General features: G+C 61.4%; 1 protein-coding gene across 2 annotated transcripts in view; it reads right to left on the bottom strand.

Moving 5' to 3' along the window:
- Window positions 1-321, bottom strand: part of PLEKHA2 (pleckstrin homology domain containing A2) — a 44,047-nt gene extending 43,726 nt beyond the window's left edge. For both annotated transcript variants that reach the window (XM_075911000.1, XM_075911001.1), the window contains exon 1: window positions 164-321. The gene's annotated coding sequence lies outside the window, so the exon portion shown is untranslated. The remainder of the gene's footprint in view (window positions 1-163) is intronic.
- Between the last annotated feature and the right edge of the window lie 21,888 nt (window positions 322-22,209).

Raw genomic sequence — 22,209 nt, 5'->3', positions numbered from 1 at the left:
ACCACCCGGGGTTAGCCCAGCCTCTCCCCGATCGCGGCCACCCGGAGAAAGGGGGGTCAGCCTGGCACGACCGCGCCCCACGGCGGTGCTGTCCCCGGGGGCAGGGGCTACACTGGGGCGTCGACCTCCCAGCCCCCCGAGCCGCCCGCTCCGGCCCACTCACCCAGCGGCGTCTGCGGGCATGGCCAGCCGGGCGCAGCGCTCCGCTCGCTCGCTCGCAGCTCCGTCCGGCGCGGGGTTTTCCGGGTTCATTGCGCTTCGCCTTCGCAGCAGAGCCAGCCCCGGATGTGAGTGCGCGCCGGGCGCAGGGCCGGGCGGGTGCCCCAGGCAGGCGGAGCGGGCAGAGCCCGGCCCGGCGCCCCCCTACCCACAGGCTGCGGCGCGGGGCGGGGGGGTCCGCGAGTCAGTTCTCACCCCCGTGGAGAAAAGTGCAACTTTGCACAAACTGCCCCCCCCCGGCCCGCACCCCGCACCCAGCGCTTTCCTGGCGGCGCGCGGTGCGTGTCCAAACGCGGCTCGGCGCAGGAGGCCCGAGAGCCGCCGCGCAGCAGCCCGGGTGGCCCAGGGCGCTGGGTCTCTGGTGTTTGCCGGAACATGCTGGGCGCCGCGCCGGCCCGAGAGCTGCTGCTGTGCTGCACGAACAGAAGGGGGCGGCTTGACAAGGGGCCCGGGTATCTCCTGGGGCTGGGAGCCGCAGGTAGGTCCTGGCGCATCATGAGGCCTCGGCGCTCAGGACACGAAGGCGCACGAGTAATCCCACCCAGCGAAAGTGCAGACCCCACGCCCCGCACTGTGCCGGGCCCGGCCTTCCCCTGACGCCAGGGACCTAGGCACAGCAACAGGGTGCCTCAGAAGCCGGAAAAAATCCTTCTCCGGGGAACTGAGGGTGGCAGCGTGTGGACACGGGCCCTCGAGCCACAATACTTGTGTTGCTCACGGGTCCTCTCCCCCTGCCAGCGACAAAGTTCTGCTACAGCTCCTGCGCGGCGAGCGCTCCCGCCAGCAAATGGAAGCCGCTCGTGGGGGGACGAAGTGTTTTGTCGGCAAAGGTTCACGCGCGCGGGCTTCTGACGACAGAGCTGTGTCGACACGGCCCGGTGGCTAAGAGCTATCAGAATATGGAGCTATGCCATCTAGAGCTGGAAGGGACCTTGGAAGGTCATTGAGCCCAGTCCCCTGCCCTCACAGCAGGGCCGGGTTAAGATGGGGGCTAGCCGGGCAGCTGCCCAGGGCGCCAACCTTCGGGGGGTGCCTGATGGCAGCTGTAAGGGGCGCACGGCGCACCCAGCTCCTGGGCTGCAGCAGCTCCCAGCGGCCGCCCGGGGCAAGGTCCGTGTTAACTCCCACAGCGCCGGCCAGCAGCGCCCTTCCCCTCCCGCAGCCGCGGGGGCCTGCACGGCCAGGCTCAGCCTTCCCCGGGCGGCCCCAGGCTGCACGCCAGCGGTGGTAGCCAGGCCAGGCCAGGCACCTGTGTCCTGCCACTGCCAGCTCCGCGCGCCCTCCCCCAACCCAGGGCGCAATTAAACTGTCTGCCCGGGCACCGGAATGGCTCAGTCCGGCCCTGCCTCATGGCAGGACCAAGCACCATCCCTGACAGATTTGCCCCAGACTCCTAGATGGCCCCTCAAGGATTGAGTTCACAACTCTGGGTTGAGCAGGCCAGTGCTCAAACCACCAAGCTACCCCTCCCCCAGAGCAGACACGCAGCCAGGGCCAAAGGACCACTAAAAGCCCCAAGTGGCTGATTCGGCACCTGAACGCTCCACTGATGGTTGCTCATGGAAATGGGAGTGGAAGAGCCAACGATGTGGATACAGGGCAGGGAGCAGTGAAATGTCCAGCCAGAGGGTCACAAGGTCTAGTGTCACTTAACACAACCCTCCGCTGCCACCCGGGTACCTGACACAAGTCTTGCCTTTAGAGATGCGGTTTAGAGTGGACAGGCCTGGGACAACCGTTCGAGTCACTGGGTTCCTTTATCCATAAAGCACCGGGCCTGTTCCTGTCTCCAAAGCCCCTTCCCCCCGAACGCTGGCCCGGTCTTTGATGCAGACGGCAATACGCCACATAGAGGGCTGGCTGTTCAATGCCTAATTCGCCCTAGACCCCTCTGCTAGGACAAAGCACCTTTCTGTGCTCAGCGGACTGGCTCCATTACCAGCAGGCTCCTGGTTCTGTAACTGCCGGGGGAACATGCGCAGGATCGGTGCCATAAACACGGTGTCTCTCTCGGTAGAGCGGGTTTGCAGAGAGCAACACTAGCAGTTCTGGGGAGATTGCTGGATATCTTTTCCCAGCACTGCAAGTACGAGTCTCTGACTCCCCTTTGCTAACGTTTGTAAAGAACGGGCAGTCGTTTTGAAAAAACCATGATGCACTATATGAAACACACTAGATGAAATCTTATTACTTAAAATACTTGCTTTACCCCTGAGCATTTCCTGTGGTCTGGGCCATTTTTAGAACAATTTGTTTCCCTCCCATGCTAAAGACACCACCCAACTGCTGTTACTACAACCGTGTGCTCATTGTTGTCTGCCCATATTCGGGGCCTGCACTTCCTCTGGGAGGCAGATAAAAACCGCATTGGCTGCCGTGATGAGTAGGCACTGACCCGCTGCAGAACGGTGTGCCAGAAGGCACAGCAGCAGGGGCCCAGGTCAGAGCATTTAAACGTGCATAAGCCCATCCCTATTCAGCACCAAGCCTGTGCTTAAAGTTCACCACGTGCTGGAGTGTTGCGTTGAATAGGGATGAACTGGGTAGCAAATTCCTGCAGAAACATAGGCCAGAGTCCCGCTCTTGGAGAAGAAGCCCCCTTTTTGCAGAGCCCAAAGATAAAACCCCTGTATTTCTGGCTGGGTGCAATAGTCCAGGACTAGCCAGCGGAGCAGCAAAAGGCCTGGGTGCCACTTAAGACTTCAGCCTCACACACGGTTGCACCCAGAGGGCCCACAGTGCCATGTTTCCAGCGCCTGTTACATGAGATTACCTGTAACAAGCAAGTCTCCAGCAGTTTGACCGTCCCAGCCGCTGATGCTGGCTTTTGCCCAGTGACCATGTGTGACGTAGTGGGGGTACCTTGCTGGTTGCTAGGCTTGGGTTGTGAGTGACCTCCACTGGCTGCTGGCTGCTTGCTGTTGGCTGCAGCACGGCCCAGCAGGGCAGGGGATGAGTCATTATGCAAGGGGGCTTTGAACCTGTCTGACCAGTGATGTCCCAGGGAGCGGAACAATGGGAACAAGGGGAGTGGAGCCCTGGCTGGGGGCAGGGCTGGAAGTGAGGGAGTTAGGTTTCTGTCTGGGAGCATGAAGGAGACAGCCTAGGGAAAGGGGCTGGAATGTAGGGGCCCAGTCTCCCCCGTCTCAAGGGGGGCTGAGGCATCCTAGGCCTGCCCTGTAACCAGATTACATCCATGCTGTGCTGTATCCTGGAGGAGCAATAAACTCCCTCCATTCTACTGGCTGGTGGAGTCTGTCCGTGCCATTACGGGGGTGCAGGAGACGGGAAAACCCCAACGCGCTGTCACACCGTGGCAGAGGCATCAGGCGGGAAGTTTCTCTCGACACCCTCTCCAGGGGTGGATGGGGGTTTCCTTTCCTTCGTGGTGCATCATCACGGGACGATAGTTCCAGCCCGTCGCCGGTATTTTGCCCGTCAGAGCGATCCCTGCCACCAACCCAGCCGTCTCGTGGAAACCATGACAGCCTCAGAGGGGTGCCACGTTGCTCTGGACCCGCCGACCCAACGGGGAGTCCTGGGGCACTGTACAGGCACCCTGAGTTATTTGGGCATCCACTTTGGTGGGCAACACCCCACTTCGCCTGTGGGCCTGTAGATGCCACAGAACCCCAGCTGCGTTAGTGATGCCACCGGGCGCGAACGGCTGTGCCGGCGGGCTGCTTGTGGGAACGTGAGACCCTAGGTGCCACATTCCGAGGGACTTCCCCGCTGTTGCACCTGACATGGCTCTGGGCTGGAGGCAGAGGTGACCGTGCACGGGGCGCCCTGGCGCACAGCAATGGCAAGCGCGGGCCGCGCTGCAGGAGAAGCCAGCAGGGAGCTAGCTCGAGCTGGCAGGGGCAGCACCTGTCAGACACGTTGGGGTACTTTCCCCGCTGCCTGGAGGCTGCACACAGCGAGGGGGCTGGGAGTCTGCGCCAAGGGCCGCGATGGGGGATTAGTCATGCCCCAGCAAATCATTCAAATTGCGGTGTTCGCGTTTCTCCTGCTTCCCCTCCCCCCGCTGGCTGAGTCCCACCTGCTTCTGGTGACAGTCAGAGAGCGCCCCCTCGCCTCCCTCCTTCCTCCTCCCTCCGTGACACTCCCATCCGCGGGGGGGGGGGGCGCTGAGGCCCCCAGAAGCCAGCCCTTGGCCGGAGACGCGCTGTGCCGCGGAAGCAGGCTGCACGCTCAGGGAAAGCAACGCCGCCGGGCCGGGCATGGGGGCAGATTCACCAGCTGCACCGTCTAAATCCCCCAGGCGGCTTGTCCCCACGGCAGGTTGCCTGACATCGTGGAAGCGCCAAGGCTGAAAAAGACGTACCCCCTCTCTGCAAACCGGGAGGGCCCTTCCCTGCCTCCGTGCCCCCACTGGGGAGGGAAGGCGGCTGCCGGTCACAGCCGGCACCACTTCCAACCTGCCAGAAAATGGCTCCTCTGCCTCCCTGGCCCAGGCTTTGGAAGAGCCGACGTGCGCGCGACCACCCCTGCGCTACGCGGCCCTTTCCTCCAGGCACAAGGCGGGTGGAAGAGTCTGCCAGCGAGATCGGGGGGCCTTTGCCAGGCCCAGGGCATCTGAGAGTAAGGCCTGGGGCTGTGCAGAGTCAGGCCCACCGATGAGCGGGGGAAACGGGGGTTTCATGGGCTGCCCAAGGAGATAAGACCCCGAGCCGGCTGCCCAGGGAAGGGGGTGTAGTCAGGACTAGAGGGGCTTTACCTGATTCCCTTTCCGATGTCTTTGGAGGTGGGCGCAAAATGCTGCAGCTTCGCTTGCTCTCTGCTTTGGTGGCTCCTTTTTAATGCACCAGGGCGTTTTCTGGCTCTTTAAAAGTCCTTTGTACCCCAAACATTTTGGGGCAGCTTCTCCAGCCCTGGGGATGGCGGAGCACATGACGCTAACTATGAGTTACACAGAAAACCAGGCGTGTTTAGAATCCTAGAACACTAGGATGGGAAGGGACCTCGAGAGACCATCAAGTCCAGCCCCCTGCCCTCCCGGCAGGACCCAGCACCGTCTAGACCATCCCTGGCAGGTGTCTGTCCAACCTGCTCTTCAATATCTCCAGGGATGGGGATTCCACAACCCCCCTGGGCAATTTACTCCCGTGTCTAACCACCCTGACAGGTAGGACGTTTTTCCTAATGTCCAACCTAAACCTCCCTTGCTGCAATTGAAGAAATACGGTAAACAGCTGCAGGATTATGCTGTTAAACACACAGCAGCACATCTGCCATGGTAACTGTCCGTCTAATGCAGTGGCAGGATGCAAGTTTCTGTGTAGGAGAAGTGTTGTGCAAACTATGCTCAGTAAACCATGTCTTGGCTGAACGGAGACTCTGTAGGTGGATTATCCACAGATGGATGTGGCTTTTTCACAGCTAGTTTTCTTAGTTTGACTTATCTACATGGGCGGTGGGTGATGCAGGCAAGGGACGGTTTAGGTTGGACATTAGGAAAAACCTAATGCCTTCCCACAACTGCCCACGCTCCCGACTGTCTGGGAGGGCAGGGGCCGTGGTACCCCAGCCCCGGCCGTCCAGCTGGCCAGGAAGGATTGGGCTTCAGGGCTGGGGACGGATTAGGGAAACTGAAGGGGCGGGGTCTTGGATGAAAGGGGCGGAGCCTCAGGCAGAAGGGGCGGGGTTGGAGCATGCATTCCCCAGCTGGGCCTTCAGCCTCCACCCATGCTTATCTCACGGCTAAATTATGCTGACGCATCGCTGCCTGTGGGATGCTCACAAGCTATTTGCCACCACGCTGGTTTCAGGTATTTGCTGCCCCCCCACTCCCGGTCTGATTGTTCACGTAAGTCACATGGGGCCAGATTTCCCAGACTCCGCTCTCATTAGGGCACCAGATTAAGTGGCCGGCTTCTCAGAAGAGCGCAGCACGCTGGGCCCCAAGGCCTGGCCGAAGCTTCATTCCAGGGGCTGAGCCCTGGAAAACGTGCCCCCTGCTATTGTTCCTGCGGCTCGACTGGAGAGTCCAGGCCAGTTGCATCCGGCACGAATGCTTGTGCAAAGGCACATTTACACACGTATTCACCACCCTTTCCCTGTCTGAGACCAAAGCAGCCCTTGCACGAGTGAACAAGTAGCCCTCGGTAAATACACACGCACACCCGCACAATCAACGAATGCCCTTTATTCAGCTGGGACAGGGAGGGGGAGGCCTTATCGTGTATTGCATCAACTCCTGTTGGCAGGCGAGAGCGCGGGCGGGAGGGAGCGAGGGAGAGCGAGAGGCTTTCGAGCCACACCCGGCTCATCGCCAGGCCTGGGAAAGGTGCTGAGACCGTCACAGCTAAACGCAAGGCTGCACTGATGGGTTAGGGCAGGTCGGTAAGGCATATTCTAAACCAGGGCCGGGGAACCGTTTTTAGGTGGGGGGGGGGGTCGCTGACCCACAGACAAATCAGTCGGGGTCACACAAAAGTGAAAAGAAAACCCACCCTTCACTGATGTGGCCCCCAGTGGAGAGGCAGAATGACACTCCCCACGTTCCCCTCCCACACCAGAGCCTAGGGGAGCCTGGGTTAGTAGATTCTGTGCACCCCTCTAGGCTTTGCAGTGGGAGGGGCTGCCAGGAATCATAGAATCATAGAACTGGAAGAGACCTCAGAAGGTCATCAAGTCCACCCCCCGGCTCGAGGCAGGACCAATTCCAGGCAGGACCAATTCCAGGCGGGCTTAGAGTGGGGTTTGGGTGCGAAGGAGGGTGCAGGAGCGGGTTGGGGGGTCTGAGGGATGGGAGGGTGCAGGAGTGGGTTGGGGGTTCCGGGGGATGGGAGGCTGCGGGAGCAAGTTGGCGGTCCGGGGGATGGGAGGCTGCGGGAGCGGGTTGGGGGTCCGGGGGATGGGAGGCTGCGGGAGCGGGTTGGGGGTCCAGGGGATGGGAGGCTGCGGGAGTGGGTTGGGGGTCCGGGGGATGGGAAGCTGCGGGAGTGGGTTGGGGGTCTGGGGCATGGGAGGCTGCGGGAGCAGGTCAGGGGGTCCGGGGGATAGGAGGATGGGAGGGTGCGGGAGTGGGTGGGTGATCTGGGGGATGGGAGGCTGAGGGAGCAGGTTGGGGGGTCCGGGGGATGGGAGGCTGCGGGAGCGGGCTGGGGGGTCCGGGGGATAGGAGGGTGCAGAAGTGGGTTGGGAGGTCCGGGGAATGGGAGGCTGCAGGAGCGGGGTGGGGATCCGGGGGATGGGAGGCTGTGGGAGCGGGTTGGGGGTCCGGGGGATGGGAGGCTGCGGGAGTGGGTTGGGAGTCCGGGGGATGGGAGGCTGCGGGAGCGGGTCGGGGGGTCCGGGGGATGGGAGGCTGTGGGAGCGGGTTGGGGGTCCGGGGGATGGGAGGCTGCGGGAGTGGGTTGGGGGTCTGGGGCATGGGAGGCTGCGGGAGCAGGTCAGGGGGTCCGGGGGATAGGAGGATGGGAGGGGGCGGGAGTGGGTGGGTGATCTGGAGGATGGGAGGCTGAGGAAGCAGGTTGGGGGGTCCGGGGGATGGGAGGCTGCGGGAGCGGGGTGGGGATCCGGGGGATGGGAGGCTGTGGGAGCGGGTTGGGGGTCCGGGGGATGGGAGGCTGCGGGAGCGGGTCGGGGGGTCCGGGGGATGGGAGGCTGCAGGAGCAAGGCGCTGATCAGTGCTCTCCCAGAGGCAGGTTGTCACTCTGGCCCTGGCTGTCTGTTGGTGGATGGCTATTCTGCCCCAAACTCCATGCCCTGCCTCCTTATCCCTGCCTGCCAGGCTTCCCCTCACCGCGCTAGGCACGGCACAAAAGGAAGAAGACGACAGTGCCTGCCCCAGGGAACTTAAGTCCAAATCTAAGACAAGCCGACAGCTGGATGCAGACACACAGGGGAGCACAGCAGCTGGCGGGTTTTCTCCTTGCTCCTGCTCACTTACCCCTCCATCTTTTCCCAGTCCCATATGAAAACATGTGGCCTTGTCAGTAACGCCAACTCCAAAGTGCTTGGAAATCAGCATCCCCCTTCCCCTTCAGAATTGTGAATCAGCCCCGTCCCCATGAGACTGGCTTAAAGATCGCGAGATTCTAAACCACAATAAATGGGGGGGGGGGGAGCTGTTTGCCTGCTGGTGCTTTTAGGGGTCACGTGTTCGAGCCTTTCCCCCACAATCATGAGGTCTAGAAACATTCCTCTTTTTAACCAGCAGCCGAGATTCTCAAATAACATGATTCCAGGAGCCGGGGGTTTAATACCCACCCAGCCACAAGGGTCTGTCCCAGTCGCCCTGTTTGCACCGTGCGCGGCTGCATTCTGCCATGGGGCAGCTGCTGGGCTCTTTGACTGAAAGTTTTTCAGGGCAGGGCTGCCCCGGCCTATGAGTTTGTGTATTGCCCTGCACAGTGGGGTGGCTGCTCCCACTAGGGCAGTAAGGGCTGCCACAGCGTAGCACATACACTGGCCACGTGCCACACGCAGGACACGCCCTCCACGCCGGGCTCCCAGCGCAGCGGGGCGGGACGAGGAAAGCGAGCGTTCCCCAGCCGGCTGCACCAAGCCGATGGATTAGTCACCGCAGCAGAGTCAGCGCTCCAGTCCCCGCGGCCACAGAACTCCTGTGACCACGGAACATGCGCTCAGAAGTGAGGCTCCTTCGGAAGAAGCGCGTCATCTCCACGGAGCCATCTGGCTGGGGCCGGCGGGGGGCACAGCAGGGACACAGCCTCCCAGGCAGTGTACCCAGAGTTCATGCAGGGCCATGAGTCGCTCAGCCTCAGCAGTGGGGATATTCCTAGTCTGGGCCAGGCCCACATCTATATAGTCAGGGAAAGAGAAACCGCTCCCCCAACCTCTCAGGAGGCCTGACAGCAGGAACATCCAGCCCAGGGCATCACCCCCCAAGTCATGCCCAAGCCCTTTGCTGGGCAAGGCTGATATTTGGCCTTTTTATGGATTCCTTGTAAAGGAAGGGTGACCAGCGCTTAGCCTACGACCATGTCTTCACTAGGGGGAAAACATCGGTGCTGCCACCATCGAGCTTCTGGAGTTTGATGTAGTGGGTCTAGTAAAGACCCACTAAATCGAACTTGGAGGGCGCCTTATGATGAGGGGCTGGAGCACATGACCTACGAGGAGAGGCTGAGGGATTGGGGTTTGTTTAGTCAGCAGAAGAGAAGAGTGAGGGGGGATTTGAGAGCAGCCTGCAACCCCCTGAAGGGAGGTTCCCAGGAGGCTGGAGAGAGGCTGTTCTCAGTGGGGGCAGAATGAGAAGCAACGGTCTCAAGTTGCAGGGGGAGGTCTAAATTGGATATGAGGAAAAACGATTTCCCTAGGCGGGTGGGGAAGTGCTGGGAGGGGTTCCCTAGGGAGGGGGTGGAATCTCCATCCCTAGAGGTTGTTACGTCCCGGCTTGACGCAGCCCTGGCTGGGTTGGTTGAGTTGGGCTGGTCCTGCTTTGGGCAGGGGGCTGGACTCGGTGCCTCCCCAGGTCTCTGCCACCCTGGGACTCTGCGAGTCCTGCTCCTACAAGGAGAGAGAGGCCGGCGTGAGCGTTTGCATGCGTCGGCCTCCCGCCAGGGGGATGGTGGGAACCTCAGATGAAGGCACGTCGACTCCCGCCACGTAATGAAGGTGGCTGGAGTTACGGTTCTTAATTCGACCTTCCCCCACCAGGCAGACCTGGCCTGAGACTTGGGAGACCTGGCCCTGGGTGTCTGCGTCCCCGCAGGAGCGCTGTGCGGCGCGGCGCACCATGCAGCACTCCGACACGCCTGGCCCAGCTGAGAGCCTCATTACTCAGCAGCTCAAGAGCAGGCCCAGGCCCTGGTCTGGGGCTGGCTTCCCACTTCGCTGTGGAAGGGACGGCAGGGTCTGCGAAGGCGCTTTTCCACTGCTGAGTTTATTTGGCGGCTGTCTGGCGATTTAAGCAGAAAACAGAGACCCCCTGGCGCTAGAGCCAGAAGAAATTAGGGCGAACGGGGCTGCTAAAGGGTTTAACACCAGCCAGCACTGCAGCTCGCAGGTACGCGGGTCTGACAGCTCCCCCGGCGTGTCGCATTTCCTTTACTGGTGCAAGAGCCGAGCTTTCGTAACGCCACCGCGTCACAGCGAACTCAGCAGCAGCCTCCCAACCACTGCCACCGGGAGGAAGATGGGATAGTGAAACGGGGTCGCGTCCCCCGTGTTCCGCGTCCCAGCGCTGGTGCTTCGCTGGGGCCCGTTGCAGTCGTCGCTGAAGCAGCATTTCACGGTGGCCCCGCTCGCCCGCCGGGTCCACGCCTGGTCGCAGAAGGACTTGTAGGAGCAAGATTTAATGATGCTCTCTGAAAAGAAACACAGGCGGCGAGGCTGTTACAGACTGGCATGGCAGCTGGTTACGGGACTGGTGGGCGAGCGAGCTCCTTTCTGCTAGAGAACTGGAGTCAAAATATCGTCGCTGCCCCGGACTGATGCTCTGCCAGGAGACAGATACCCGAGACAGCAAGGCAGAGCTGCACCGCTAGCCAGGGGGATAATCCGCCCACTTCCTGAGTTCAAAGTCCTCCCGAAGCAGCTCTCACGGTCCCCTGAGCAGTGGGCGGCTACGTGTGGTTCATGGCCACCTTGCTTGAAAGGCCAAAGCTACCCCGTGAAACAGTGTCAGAGCCCAGGTTAGAATTCCAGCCCGTCTGCCTCCCGACCCGGCTCTCTGCTTCCGATCACACCCCTCTCCTGCTCCCGGGCTGTGGGCAGCTGGGTCTTGCTGCCGTCAGACTTGCCTCTGGAGGACCAACGGCGCACCATGAAGGACTGTCTCTGAGGCCAGACATTCTTGCTGCGTATCCCAGGCCAAGCGGAGAATGCCACCAGGGCCCACAACAGCAGCTGCTTCTTAACCAGAAGCCAGCCTCAGCGCTGCCAACAGCTGTGGGAACTGCTGGGAAGAGGCCCAGTCGCCCAAACAGCAACACGTTTTGGAGTTTTGCCGAGTTCGGTTTCTGCAGCCCGAGAGGCGCACTCCACCCATCTCCGCCTGGGATGCAGTCAGGAAGATGTCGGAGCTCGGGAATTCCTCGGGGAGCCGCGTTCCCCCGGGGCAAATCCAGTAGAAAATGGGGCCATTTTACTTTTCACCAAATTCCCATTACAAAAATCTGAGTCTGTGCAATTCCCGTGGCATTCAGGCTCCCTTCACGCCTGAGGAGTGGCCCCTCCACCAGCTGAATTCGACTGTCCGTGTTGCTGCATACACCAGCCGAAAAGAACGAACAACAAACGCCTTCACGTCTTCTGCTCGGGGCGTGTGGCTCCCACAGCTGGAAAGGAGCCTCAGCTTCACCCCAGCCGGAGCATTCCCTGCCGAACTCTGAGCACCTCAGACACGAGTCTCCATGCTCTCTCGGGACACGCCTCCCCCATTAGTAGCTGGGGGACTGACCCACAGTGAGGACAAGGCACCATCCTCCAGGGGCTTCAATACTGCTGAGTCCCTGGGACAGGGCCTAGGGCCCACGAGACTTTTAGGGGCCCACGAAAATGTTTTAATTTCTTTTAAAATCAGAAGAAAAAAATGAACTTTTAGGGTCAAAGAAAATGTTTTAATTTTTTTCTCGCATCAGAAAAAAATGAAACTTTTAGGGCCCATGAAAATCTATTACATTTTGCCAAAAACAGGAAAAAAATAAAATGTGGAAGTATTTAAAGTAAGATCAAAAATAATTTTTAATTTTTTTTTTTAATGGAGGAAGGGGCCCACGAAGGCAAAAGTGCCTCGGGCCCACGAAAGTCACAATGCGGCCCTGCCTCCGGGCCGTGCCGAGCGTCCAGCCGGGAATCTGGGACAGAGCTTGGAACCATCCCAGCTGACCCGTCTGAGGAGCTCACAGGCTTGCTGGAGCTGAACGGCTCCTCGCCCAGGCCCGTCCCCGGGGATGGAACCCGAGTGACACAAGCCGCCGGGTGTCCTGCCCAGTTCAGTCCCGGGAGGCGCTGTACCCAGCAGGCCCCGTGAACGACCCGCCCAGGGACGTGGTGGGTTGTGTGGGGTGGAGTCTCTAGGTCTGGGGGGGCTCTTCTCTAAAGGAGCAACTCTAGCTCGCCCACAGGCTCCGGCTGGGCGCCGAGTCGCTGGGTAGGAGCGTCTGGCCTGTGCGAGGCAGGAAGTCGGCCAAGTCTGCCCAGAGCCGGTCCCCTCGGGCAGCACAGATCCGAGTCTCCGAGCGCTGTCTCAGCGCAAACAAGCCGGCTGGGCCAGGCCTCATCCTGGGTACAGAGAGTGGTGAACTAACCACCGCACCTACGAGCAGGACCCTGCGCCGCGCAAGGAGCCCCTGCTGAGCACGGCACGTGCCCTGCCCCTGTGAAGCCAGGCCAGCTGCCCGGCAGCCCTGCCATGTAGTGCTTCTCCGGGCAAACAAAAGCCGGCCAGTCCCAGAGCCAAAGCCGGCCAGCCCCAGAGCCAAAGCCGGCCAGTCCCAGAGCCAAAGCCGGCCAGTCCCAGAGCCAAAGCCGGCCAGCCCCAGAGCCAAAGCCGGCCAGCCCTAGAGCCAAAGCCGGCCAGCCCCAGAGCCAAAGCCGGCCAGCCCTAGAGCCAAAGCCGGCCAGTCCCAGAGCCAAAGCCGGCCAGTCCCAGAGCCAAAGCCGGCCAGTCCCAGAGCCAAAGCCGGCCAGTCCCAGAGCCAAAGCCGGCCAGCCCTAGAGCCAAAGCCGGCCAGTCCCAGAGCCAAAGCCGGCCAGTCCCAGAGCCAAAGCCGGCCAGCCCTAGAGCCAAAGCTGGCCAGTCCCAGAGCCAAAGCCGGCCAGTCCCAGAGCCAAAGCCGGCCAGCCCCAGAGCCAAAGCCGGCCAGTCCCAGAGCCAAAGCCGGCCAGTCCCAGAGCCAAAGCCGGCCAGTCCCAGAGCCAAAGCTGGCCAGCCCTAGAGCCAAAGCCGGCCAGTCCCAGAGCCAAAGCTGGCCAGCCCTAGAGCCAAAGCCGGCCAGTCCCAGAGCCAAAGCTGGCCAGCCCTAGAGCCAAAGCCGGCCAGTCCCAGAGCCAAAGCCAGCCAGCCCTAGAGCCAAAACCGGCCAGTCCCAGAGCCAAAGCCAGCCAGCCCTAGAGCCAAAGCCGGCCAGTCCCAGAGCCAAAGCCGGCCAGCCCTAGAGCCAAAGCCGGCCAGCCCTAGATCCAAAGCCAGCCAGTCCCAGAGCCAAAGCCGGCCAGTCCCAGAGCCAAAGCCGGCCAGTCCCAGAGCCAAAGCCGGCCAGTCCCAGAGCCAAAGCCGGCCAGCCCTAGAGCCAAAGCCGGCCAGTCCCAGAGCCAAAGCCGGCCAGCCCTAGAGCCAAAGCCGGCCAGTCCCAGAGCCAAAGCCGGCCAGTCCCAGAGCCAAAGCCGGCCAGCCCTAGAGCCAAAGCTGGCCAGTCCCAGAGCCAAAGCCGGCCAGTCCCAGAGCCAAAGCCGGCCAGCCCCAGAGCCAAAGCCGGCCAGTCCCAGAGCCAAAGCCGGCCAGTCCCAGAGCCAAAGCCGGCCAGCCCTAGAGCCAAAGCTGGCCAGCCCTAGAGCCAAAGCCGGCCAGTCCCAGAGCCAAAGCTGGCCAGCCCTAGAGCCAAAGCCGGCCAGTCCCAGAGCCAAAGCCAGCCAGCCCTAGAGCCAAAACCGGCCAGTCCCAGAGCCAAAGCCAGCCAGCCCTAGAGCCAAAGCCGGCCAGTCCCAGAGCCAAAGCCGGCCAGCCCTAGAGCCAAAGCCGGCCAGCCCTAGATCCAAAGCCAGCCAGTCCCAGAGCCAAAGCCGGCCAGTCCCAGAGCCAAAGCTGGCCAGTCCCAGAGCCAAAGCCGGCCAGCCCTAGAGCCAAAGCTGGCCAGCCCTAGAGCCAAAGCCGGCCAGCCCTAGAGCCAAAGCTGGCCAGTCCCAGAGCCAAAGCCGGCCAGTCCCAGAGCCAAAGCCGGCCAGCCCTAGAGCCAAAGCCGGCCAGTCCCAGAGCCAAAGCCGGCCAGCTCTAGAGCCAAAGCCAGCCAGTCCCAGAGCCAAAGCCGGCCAGTCCCAGAGCCAAAGCCGGCCAGCCCTAGAGCCAAAGCCGGCCAGCCCTAGAGCCAAAGCCGGCCAGTCCCAGAGCCAAAGCCGGCCAGCCCTAGAGCCAAAGCCGGCCAGTCCCAGAGCCAAAGCCGGCCAGTCCCAGAGCCAAAGCCGGCCAGTCCCAGAGCCAAAGCCGGCCAGTCCCAGAGCCAAAGCCGGCCAGCCCTAGAGCCAAAGCTGGCCAGTCCCAGAGCCAAAGCCGGCCAGTCCCAGAGCCAAAGCCGGCCAGCCCTAGAGCCAAAGCCGGCCAGTCCCAGAGCCAAAGCCGGCCAGCCCTAGAGCCAAAGCCGGCCAGTCCCAGAGCCAAAGCCGGCCAGTCCCAGAGCCAAAGCCGGCCAGCCCTAGAGCCAAAGCCGGCCAGTCCCAGAGCCAAAGCTGGCCAGTCCCAGAGCCAAAGCCGGCCAGTCCCAGAGCCAAAGCCGGCCAGTCCCAGAGCCAAAGCCGGCCAGCCCTAGAGCCAAAGCCGGCCAGTCCCAGAGCCAAAGCTAGCCAGTCCCAGAGCCAAAGCCAGCCAGCCCTAGAGCCAAAGCCGGCCAGTCCCAGAGCCAAAGCCGGCCAGCCCTAGAGCCAAAGCCGGCCAGCCCTAGAGCCAAAGCCGGCCAGCCCCAGAGCCAAAGCCGGTCAGTCCCAGAGCCAAAGCCGGCCAGTCCCAGAGCCAAAGCCGGCCAGCCCTAGAGCCAAAGCCGGCCAGCCCTAGAGCCCTTCCCACAGCTCCTCAGCGGCCCCCGTAGCCCGGGCGCCGGCGGTTTGGTTGCGGGAGCCTTTCAGCAGATTGCTCCAGCTTGCCCCTTGACCGCGTGCGAGATTTAGGTCTCAGGCAGGGTTTGTGGACTTTCGGGATGGCCCAAGGCTTCTGTTTGCCATTTGGCCTTCACTGCGACGTGGAAGCCTTTGCCGCGTCCTTCCGGCAGGGCTGCTGCGGGAGCAGGGGGCTGCAGCCCGGCTCTGCCAAGCCTCCGCTCCCGCCCTCCGGCCCAGCCGGCCTCTGAGCAGCCCCCCCCCACCCGCCTGCACAGCTGCAGAGGGTCCCCCTGGGGAACCTGCTGCTCCTTTCCCTGGAACCAATTGAAACCGAAAATGGACATTTTAAAAATAACCCCCCGTCGCCTGTTCCGTCTCTGAGCTTCCCCCTCCCCCCGCCCAGCATGTGCCCACTAGCCGAGCTCCTGCGCCCCGTGGGGGCCTGTCTGTGCCCTTCCCGGAGTCATCCCCGTTCTCGGGCACCTTGGCTCCCCCCCCACCGCCTCCCCCGCAATTCTCTCCTCTCCATCCCCCCCCCCGCTTCTCAGCTGCTTCTCCCCGCCCAGCTGGCTCTGTCTCACTCCACAGCTTTGCCACCCGCTTCTGTCAGCCTGGGCCCCCCACCTGCCTTGCCAGCGCCCCAGCCGGGAGGACTGCCCGGTCCTGAGCGCTCCCTCGGGCCTCCAACACCCCCTCCCTTCCCGTCCCCTTTTCAATCTCTCTTCTCCTTTGCTGGCAGCCGGCTGTTCCCAGGCAGTACCTGGGGGTGCTGGGTTCCTGGCAAACCCGCGCAGGAGCCAGGTGGCCCCTGCCGCTCGTAGCACCCTGAGCCGTGACACACACGAAGCCCCACCCAGAGGGGGGCAGAGCAGGATGCCCTAAAGGAGAGCGGCAGAATTCAGGCCCAGCACACACAGCCCTGCGCCCGCCCACAATGATAATCCCGGGGCGACCTGCCTTGCGCTGGGCCCCTCACCCCCGAGCCAGGGTACCTCTCCGCAGGGACCTACCTGTGGCAGTGATGGTGACGCAGGCCTGGGCGTCCTGTGGGCAGCTTTGGGAGCCTTGCTGGTTGCAGTCGGCCTCGCTCGCGGCGATGCAGCTGTGACACCTGAGCGCTGTCCCTGGGCAAAGCGGGCAGAGTGAGCGAGGCCCGGCCTGCCCTGCGGGGCTTTGCTGGCTAAGCAGCAGGAGTATTGGGAGGTGGCCACACTGTGCTGCGTGTCAGCAAGCAAGCTTGCTTCGGGTGCCTGCCAGGAGCTCCTGTACCGGCTTAGAAGTCCTAGCTCCAGCAAGCCTCATTGCCTGCCTCCACCAATGCCGACTGCACAGTCAACCTGTGGAACTCCTCGCCAGAGGATGTGGTGAACACCAGGACTGTAACTGGGTTCAGAAATGAGCTAGAACACGGTGTCTCTCAACCCGTTTTTATAAAGTACCGCTTTAAAAAATTATAAGTATCCCCAGTACCTACAGTTTTCAGACACACACCAAATTTTTCTACCATTGCAACACATTTCTTTAAACAACTTAATTGTAGCTGGGTGGGCGATGACATTTTTGAGTGTAACAAGTACAAAAATAATCCAGTGCTGTGAAACTGAAAACCAAAATTCAGTTTTCTCCAAATTGCAGTGGTGCAGGCGTCCCCCCAGACTTTTCGAGAAGCCCTGAGGGTACCGTCCCACGGGGAGAGACACTGCCCTGACACGCTGCTGTGAGTGCCTGGGGACCCTTCCCGCCCTTCGCGGTCAGGCTTTGCCGGGGCCGTCCGCAGGGGAAAGCCTTGCGCTAGAGGAGGACGTGCCAAGGGCTGGGGCGCTCTGCTTCGGGGACTAGGAGCAAAGCCCCCCCGGCCTTGCCAGCCGCCAGTGCTGCTCCGGCCTTGCGCCCCGCCGGTGCTGGGAACGCCGCCTCCAGAGCGTTCTCCGCGCCCGCCAGCGGGGCCCCGAGCACCTGGCTTGGCTCTTACGTCCATAACGCCAATGGCGGCCCCGCTTGCACGAGGCCTGCCCTGCGCGTTGACCTATCGCAGCTCTGTCGTGTGCAGCGCCTTGCGCCTGCGCGCTGGGGGATCAGGCAGAGGGTAAAACACCCACCCAAGTGCCTGGGGTGGGCGCGGGGCTCCCGTCATGGGGGCCAGCGATGGCACTCGGCGCTGTTCGGCCCAGGGTGTGACGGGGGAGCATCGCCCCGCCCCGCCGCGGGGACGGCTTTTCTGTCACTTGGGGCCAACCGTGGACTTTAAACAGCACCGCTGGTTCATCACACCCGCCGCCCAGAATCCTCAGCAAACCGGGAGGCTGCCCTTTGCGTCTAGGCCTGGCGTGCACAGGCGTTCGCCAGGTACCCGACCCGGCAGCCAGGCGTGTGCACCACTGCACCCGGCCGGCCCCGCTTGCTCAGCTGAACAGAGCCGTCTAGTGGCCAGAAGCGGAGCTGTGGGGACCACGGGGGGCCGGGGGGGGGGCGGCTGGGTTTGAACAGCCCCTGGCTGCTTGCTTGGGTTTGCTGCTCTGTTCCCGGGGAGCAAAGGGCCAAATTTCCCGGGGGAGCGGGGCTGCCCCGGCCAGAGTCCAGCCAGGACCAGCCCCCCCCGGGAAAGCAGCAGCACGTTCCAGTTAATAAATCCCTGGCTCGTTCGCCGTGGGACAGGGCAGCACAGGCGAGGCCTAGCCCCCGGATACGCGCTGCATCCCCCGCCCCCGCATGCGCCCCCGGCTGCAGAGGCAGGATGCAGGCAGGGAGCAGGGGCGCAGCCTCCCAGACGCCACCCCCCATGCTGGGGCTTTTCTGCCATCCCCTGGGTGCCGGGTCCCAGCTGTTGCCCCAGGTGTCAGCTGCCTGGGCTCTGCACGCCGCGGGGGGCAGTGTCTGCTGGCACCCTCGTCTGCCAGGGTCCCGGCTGCAGGCTGGCCCCACGCACCAGGGGCCTCGGCTGCCAGCCCTGCCCCGGCCTCCCAGCTGCCGGAGCTTTGCTCCCAGCCTCGGGGGGGCGGAGTAATGTGGCTGGATTTCAACACCCCCCCTTTACAATGTCCTCGCGTCACTGGCCAGTTTAGGAGCAGGGGGATCCCGCTCTATGCTGGCCCCACCCACGGCAGAGATCGCGCCCGCCCCTGGCTGGGTGAGAGGAGCCGGCCCTTGTAAATCAGGATATTTCTACCAGTCAATTCCCAGCCGGAGCGACCCTCCGGGCAGGAAGGAGTCTCCAGCGGCGGGTTCTGCCTCCCTTCTGAGCGCTGCCGGGGGGCTGGTGGTGCTCTCAGCCGTTCTGGCCCCATTTGCAGCTGTTCCCTGCCTACAAACCAGCCATCTCTTGGGTTCTGAGCCGTATCCCCCCCGGCGTCACCGCTTCTCTTGGCCCCCCGGGCTGACTGCAGCCCCATCCAGGCAGCCGAAGGAGTGCTCCCCTTCCCCCCGGTCGCTACCCGCATGGGAAAGGAGCAGGCACAAGGAGCTTTCGCCAGCTGGGAGGAGAAACCATCCTTGGAGAAAGTGCAGAACAGCCTCTAGTGAGTGAATAAAAGGGGCCGACGTCAGCTGCTGGGCCCCTCCTTTCCGTCGCCCAGCAGCCAGTCGTCCTGCACCACAGGGGCCCCACGTAACACCCCCCGCATAAGAGCACAGCCCCTGGCGCAGCAAAACCGCTTCTCGGGCTGCCTGCGCACACGCTGCTTTCCAACGGGATGACACCGAAGAGCCAAGTTTGAAACTCGAACCCAGCATCTTGGCAACGAGCACCCCCCCCCCTCAGGGAACAAACCCGCCCCCCAAACACCAGGAACCGGCCACCTCTCTTCAGAGACGCTGGCTCCGGCGTTTCCAGTGGAGTTCACGCCGCCTTCCAACGGTGCCAGAGAAGAAAGCGCGAAGGGCTGTCTCCCCTCCAGCCCGGAAAGAGGACACACTTTAGAACAGAAGAACGGCCGGACTGGGTCAGACCAAAGGTCCATCCAGCCCAGTGTCCTGTCTGCTGACAGTGGCCAGCACCAGGTGCCCCAGAGAGGGTGGACCGAAGACAATGATCAAGCGATTTGTCTCCTGCCATCCCTCTCCAGCCTCTGACAAACAGAGGCCAAGGACACCATTTTATCCCCTGGCTAATAGCCTTTTATGGACCTAACCTCCATGAAATTATCCATCTCTTTAAACTCTATTATAGTCCTAGCCTTCACAGCCTCCTCTGGCAAGGAGTTCCACAGGTTGACTACACGCTGTCTGAAGAAGAACTTTCTTTTATTAGTTTTAAACCTGCTCCCCATTAATTTCATTTGGTGTCCTCTAGTTCTTCTACTTAGGGAACTAATAAATAACTTTTCTTTATCCACCCTCTCCACACCACTCATGATTTTATAGACCTCTATCATATCCCCCCTCAGTCGCCTCTTTTCTAAACTGAAAAGTCCCAGTCGCTTTAACCTCTCCTCACATGGGACCCGTTCCAAACCCCTCATCATTTTAGTTGCCCTACACAAATGGGAATTCTCCGGGCGCGCTGTCCGACAGGCGAGGTGACACGCTACACGGCTACACAGCGGGACACAAGACGGGACTGACACGCCACCTGGCAGCTGACACCCTGCAGTTTGTGCCGAGAGCGGTTACGTCTCCCATACCATTTCAACTTACTTTCTGCCGCCAGGGAGGTGAATATGACCAGGGCCAGGAGCGTCTTCATCGCCGCCATTGCCGGGTCTCTGGACCGTTCAGGACGGTTTCTGGTTTGTATTAAGGTCTTCCAAGTAATCTACCAGCGTGATTGGATCAGCTGTCTGGGGATAACACGCTTAGTGCACAATCGGTGGTTAATACCTTCTGAGCCCTTGGGACAGGCTGCAGAACCCAAGGGCACTGCCAGGCCTACAGCCGGAGCCGGGTGACGGTGGCCGTGCTCCGGGCCTCCCGAGGCAGGACTTGGTTTTCAAGGCTGTTCTTACCCTGCGAATGAGCGAATCAGGAAGGGCCGCTGCTCAGGACGGTCCGACCCAGACACTCGGCTCCGGCTGTGGCAATTACGCGGCGGAGTCGAGGCACCTTCTTTCGAGTTTCCGCGCCGTCTCCACAGCGGGAGGCTGACAGGACAAATGCTAGGCCAGGGCTACTCAGCGCACGGCCCGCGGGGCGGTTTGGGTTCACGCGGGGCTCAACACACGGCCCGTGGGTGGGATCCTTTGAACGTGGCCTCCACTGGGAACGCGCTCCCCAATGGCGAGGCGGTTCCCAGGCGGGGTGAGCACTGAAAGACGCCAGCGGACGGGCCGGCTGGACCAGACAGGTGCAGGGTGTCGGCGTTTCTAGCCCCCAGGGAGGTGCCGGGAGCCCCAGGGCATTGTGGGAAGTGCTTTGTATTCATGCCCGCCAGGGTGAAAGAAGCTATCTGCATATGCATGTGCATATCTATGCAACCACACCTAAGCTGTGGCCCTCGGTGTGTGCTGTGGCCCCCCGGGGCTTCCACGGTTGAGTAGCCCTGTGCTAGACCCACTAAACCGAACTTCAGAAGCTCGATGGCAGCAGTGTCCATCTGCGTACTGAAGACGTGGCCTCCGTGATGTACGTAATGCCCCACGGGTGGCTTTGGAGGGGCCTGGCTGCTAGCAAAGCACCTGACCACACTATCCTGGGGCAGATGCTCTGTCTTCGTGCCTGCCAGTAGAATGTCCCACGCACCGACAGGGGGTGGCTCGCTGGCCCACGCAGTGGCCCTGAGACCACTGACAGAGCGAGAGGCGTCTGCCCTGCAGCCTTAGCAGGGAGCCAGGTGGCTTTGAGCTCCAGCTGCAGAGGCTCACGCCCTGAGTTCCAGGGGCTGCAGGTTTGGTTCTCCCTGGCGGGTGTTACATCGATACAGGCAACGTGATGCCCCCCAATAGTAACGCTGTGCCTGGCTTGAACAAGTCCCGTCCCGTCTGTAGTGAGCGCCGTGCGGATGCTTCTCCTTTGAGCGAGGGAGCAGGAGGTGGGTGAAAACAGGCTCGTTCAGACACACCATGTCCAGCTTATCAAACCACACTCCCCCAGGCGGCGCTGAATGCAAAAGGCTCCCTGCCGGTATCTGCATTGCCCCCGGGCCAAGGTTGCACTGACGTGCTCAGGAGACGCTGGTTCATGCGGGGAATTCGGAGACAGGATACTCAAGCTAACCTGCACCGTGGTGACCTTGGACCGACTCTGCGGCTCAGTTTTCCTACCGGCTCCAGGAGGGGCCAGTCCCCCTGCTCTCCCCTTGCCAAAGCACTCGGAGATCCTCCCACAGGGCTTGGGGGGGGAGTATCCAGGACCATTTATTTACATCCCTTTCACATGCACCTCCCCTTGCTCAGCCTGCACATACTGGATTTCATCCCCTCCTGCTTGTTTCCAGTCTGGGAGGGTGCAGGGATTTCTCAGACGGGAGAGGCAGGGGAATGCAAGGCAAACCAGCAGGGCACTTAGCGGTTCAGCAATTGCCTGCAATTCCCACGTCCTTGCTCTGTCCCAGCAAGGGGAACCGAGCTGCTGAAAACGCAGCGCGGTCAGGCACAGCAGAGTCTCGGTTTTTGTGTATAGAATGCTTCTTAGCTTCTGCAGCGCTGATGTTGCAGGGGGTTTAAAATACCGATAAAGCTGATTGACAGTGCTAAAAAAAGGAACTCGCCTCCTCCCGTTTGATGGAGCTCCGCCTGGATCCAGTTCTCCCGGTCCCAAATCCTCCATCCAAATCTCCCAGCCTGAGGATTAACAGTAATTATTGTTAACACTGGGCATCTACATTGTGTGAGGCTTCCTAGACCCTCACAGGTCAGGCTGGAAAACATCCGCCTTCTTACAGATGGAGAAGCTAAAGAGAAGAGGTTAAGTGATTTACCTGAGGCCATCAAAGGAATCAGTATCAGAGCTGGGGTTAGCACTGAATCCTATCTCCTGATCTGATTACAACCCTCTATCCTCCCTTCTGCAGCCAGCCTGCTCCAAGTGTATGCCACCATGTAAAACCCCAAAATAAGCTGAACTGAGAACATCCCCTTAAACGAGCATGAAACGACAAAGTACATGACCCGAAGGCACTGGATATTAATACCTTTAAAATGAATTTTTGGTGAGTTTTGGTGTCTATAAAAGTCAGCCTCAGGATCTGATTCTGATCACATTTGCACTGGTGAAAATCCGGAGGAACTGCACTGAAATCGAGGGAGTGACCCTTCCCCTGCTATACGTGAGGTTAGACTCGGGCCCTCGCTCCACATACAAGAATCATGATTCTAATACAAGAAAAGCATCAAC

This window comes from Pelodiscus sinensis, chromosome 28 (genome assembly GCF_049634645.1).
Source record: "Pelodiscus sinensis isolate JC-2024 chromosome 28, ASM4963464v1, whole genome shotgun sequence".
NCBI lineage: Eukaryota > Metazoa > Chordata > Testudines > Trionychidae > Pelodiscus > Pelodiscus sinensis.
Note: the sequence above shows the minus strand (reverse complement) of the source record. Positions and strands in the feature narration are given on the sequence as shown.